The 3,673-nt window shown below is 40.9% G+C and overlaps 1 pseudogene; it reads right to left on the bottom strand.

The window, feature by feature from the left end:
* Nucleotides 1-1,527: 1,527 nt before the first annotated feature.
* On the bottom strand, nt 1,528-2,253 carry LOC109372606 (pre-mRNA-splicing factor SYF2 pseudogene; annotated as a pseudogene).
* Nucleotides 2,254-3,673: the final 1,420 nt, after the last annotated feature.

A 3,673-nucleotide genomic window follows, 5' to 3' on the forward strand; every position in this document is an offset into this window, starting at 1 on the left:
ATATAAAGAACATCTTTAAATCAATAAGAAAATGCTAACCATCCAATAGAAACATGTAAAATGTTGAAAAAAGACTTTGCAGATGAGCATATTCTAATGACCAATTACTAATTAAAAAGATACTCAACCTCACTTTTAAATTTTTTATTAAATTTATTGGGGTGACATTGGTTAGTAAAATTATATAAGTTTCATGTGTAGAATTCTATAATACATCACCTATATATCGCATTGTGTGTTCACCATCCTCATTTGTAGTCACCGAAATACAAATTTAAACCATAGGGTTAGCCCAGTTGCTCAGTGGTTAAGAGTTGGCTTAAGAGTGCAAGCTCAGAGCAACAGGGCCACCGGTTTGAATCCCACATGGGCCAGTGACACTGCGCCCAAGCTGAGCTGTTGCTGCCAACAGGTGGCAGGATGACTCAGCTGGTGTAACAACAAGATTGCCTGTTCGATGGTGGACTATGCCCACCCACAACTAAGACTGAACTCGACACCTTGAGCTGAGCTGCTGCCCAGATGGCTCAGTGGATAGAGCATGTGCTCTTAACAACAAGGCTGCTGGTTCGACTCCCACATGGGATGGTGGCTACACCCACCCGCAATTCAGATGGAGCACAGCACCTTTGGCTTAGAAGCCACGAACTGGTGATGGGCAGCCAGATGGTGACTGGCGCCCTCCACAACAAAGATTGAAGAACAACAACTTGTCTGGTCCCCTTCCCCAATTCCCCAACACTGTTCCCCTCCCTGAATTCCCCAATAAAATCTTTAAAAAGATAAATAAATAAATAAATGTACATTTTAAAAAATCAACAAATTCAAACCATAATAAACCATTTTATTTTTAAATGACAAAATTAAGTCTTACAATAGTAAATATTGGCAAGAATGTAAAGCATCATAGACTCTTCTGAACTGCTGGTGAAAATATTAATTATTAAAAACAATATTGAAAATTATTTGGCATTGTCTATTAAAGCTGAACATACGTGTGACCTATAATCCAAAAATTTTACTTTTTGGTGCATTAAGCACCAAAAGATGTGTACAAGAACATTATAGCACTATTATTTATAATAATTTCAGATTGGGAACAACACAAAAGTCCACAAACAGTGGAATGAGTTAATACATGGTAGAACTTTTTTTTCAGTTGTTTTTTTTTTAAAGATTTTTATTGGGGAATTGGGGAATTGGGGAAGGAGAACAGACAAGTGGCTATCCTTTTGTTCTTCAGCCTACTTGTGGAGGACTTTGCTTCACTGGCCCAAGTTGACACCATCATTGCGCTCTTCCCGGGCGAGGCAGATCAGTCGCNGAAATACACTTTATATCCAAGCACAAACATTTGGAAATATATATGGAAGTGTATGTGTAAGAAAAAACATTTAGTTTTTAATGCTGACTGGGAAGGCATAGACTGAATTCTGGTTTACTGGTATAACTTTGAAGAGAACCTCAATGTGCTAGCAGAAATTTCCACTCCATTCTCAATCTTCTAAAAACAGCACCTGGAGGAGATTAGATAGCTCTTCCTCTTCACAAATTCTGTTTAATTTCTGTTGTATATTTCCCATAGAACCTTTCTGCCTTCTTGATGAATTTAGTATTCCTTTCATTAATGTAGTCAATATCTGCATCGTCATTGTAAGGTCGTCTCCCACTATATTTGTCTCGTTTTTCACTTTGTTTTTCCAGATCTGAAACCATCCTATCAAGTTCCTGTGTGGAAGGCACATGTGTTCCATGAAGAAGACTGTTGGATGTTGGGAAAAACTCTTCTCCATGCCTTTTTCTCAGCCTCTCATACGTTTCCATGCCAGGTTTGATCAGTTTGGTCAACCGATGATACTGGCGTAACAGGGCGGCAGCATAATCTGAAAATGCCAGATGGGGGGTTTTTCCTCTTCTTTTCCCTCTCCCATCTCTGCATCTTCTGTACTATTCTCTAGCAACTTCACTTTCTCATAGTCTTCCTTTTTCTTTGCTCCTTCCTGTAGTTGCCATTCCAAATGAGCTTTTTTTTGGCTTCCCAACTTGCAGGTAAGTTAAGTCTTTTATCTTCTTCCACAACTTCCTGGTGATATAATTTATGAGCTTCACTCCACTTCAGGTGCAGCCTTCGGAATTTGCGCAGTCTCTGCTCGCGCTTCTGAGAGGGGCTGCTCTTCTCTGCGGCCCCTGCGAGGGGCTGCTCCCCTCCGCGCTCTCCTCCGGCAGCTCCTCGGCCAGAGTCGCAGCTGCCATCATCTTCCAAACACCATTTCTCAAATGAAGAGATAGATGCTTTGCTGTTCTGTGAACACCTCTCTTACTGAGAACTTGCAACACCTCATATGTACAGAAGAAAGATTACATCCTTTGGAGGAGGGTGGTTGCAGGTTTCAATTTTGCTTCATTTTTACTTGTTCTGTGAATTTGGGCAATTATCTCTCTGAGCTTATTTCCTCATCTGAAAAGTGAAGACAATAATTTCTAGGTTTCAGATCACATATGTGAATCAAATAGAATGGCTATCATTATATAAATTTTGGTTGTTTCATTAATATGAGCTGGGTTTCCTCCAGTGCATCATAAACTCCTTGAAGGAATAGCAAGCACCACCATGAGAGGACCAGTCTATGGGTTGTTTGTACTCGATCTATTCCTTACCTTTCTCCTGCTTTTCTCTGATTCACTGGGGATGACTCCAGAAGGCTGCATTTCCCAGGCTCCTGGTATGAAAGCTCAGGCTAGATTGGACCCAGGGAGGCACAAGTCGGAGATAATAGGCAGAGGAGAAAAAATTTCCAGTTATCCTCACTCCCTTCTCCAACTAAATGTCTTTGGCACTAGATAAGCCTGCCTGGTTCCATGATCCTCCAGGGGACCCTGACCATTGGGCTCTGGAAACATCAGCTTCTCCCTTTGTCCCTCCAGCCTAGGGAGTGATAGTCCTTTCCTGCTGGTGCCAATCTTGGGGAGTGGGGGCGTTTCTCGGCCTTATGTTTGGCCTCTCATCTCTTCTTTCGCCAGTGTAGTTTCCTCTAGGCTCAATCAATATTGAGTACTTCCTGGTTTAATCCTGACTCATATATTGAGTATGGAGGAGGTACTCAATAAAGCATTGCTACAGATATTTTTAAAGGCATTAAGGGGTCCTGGTAAGTATAGAATATTGGAAATCAATGAATCCTAAGTATATGTAAACCCCCAACATCCTCATTTTATAGATAAGGAAACTAAAGCCCAGAAAAGGGAAATGACGTCACAATGTAACACAACCAGGAAAACATGCAGCATGCTTGCTCACATGAAAGACATTTCTACCAAATCTATAATGTAGGCTTTGTACATTGCATCGCACTGGGGGACAGGGATTCCTATTTGTATATTGATAGTTCAGAATGCATAGCCTGATGTGGAGTGGGAGCTGTAAATGCTTGTTAGATGGAACTCACTAGCTGGTCAACACAAACTCCTTTAAGCAGGAGACACAGAGAAGCTATAATGATGCTAACACGTATCATAGTGCCCAACTCATGTTGAAAACATTGGCATTAAAAGATGACACACACATTTTCTGCCGGTGCTCTGGAGGACAAATGTTACATGGTTTACAAAATAATTTCTCACAGAAGCCACAGAAAATCTTTGTGGGGTAATAGGCAAAATAAGTATTTATTAG

The sequence above is a fragment of the Hipposideros armiger genome, unplaced genomic scaffold (genome assembly GCF_001890085.2).
Source record: "Hipposideros armiger isolate ML-2016 unplaced genomic scaffold, ASM189008v1 scaffold_647, whole genome shotgun sequence".
NCBI classification, from domain to species: Eukaryota; Metazoa; Chordata; class Mammalia; order Chiroptera; family Hipposideridae; genus Hipposideros; species Hipposideros armiger.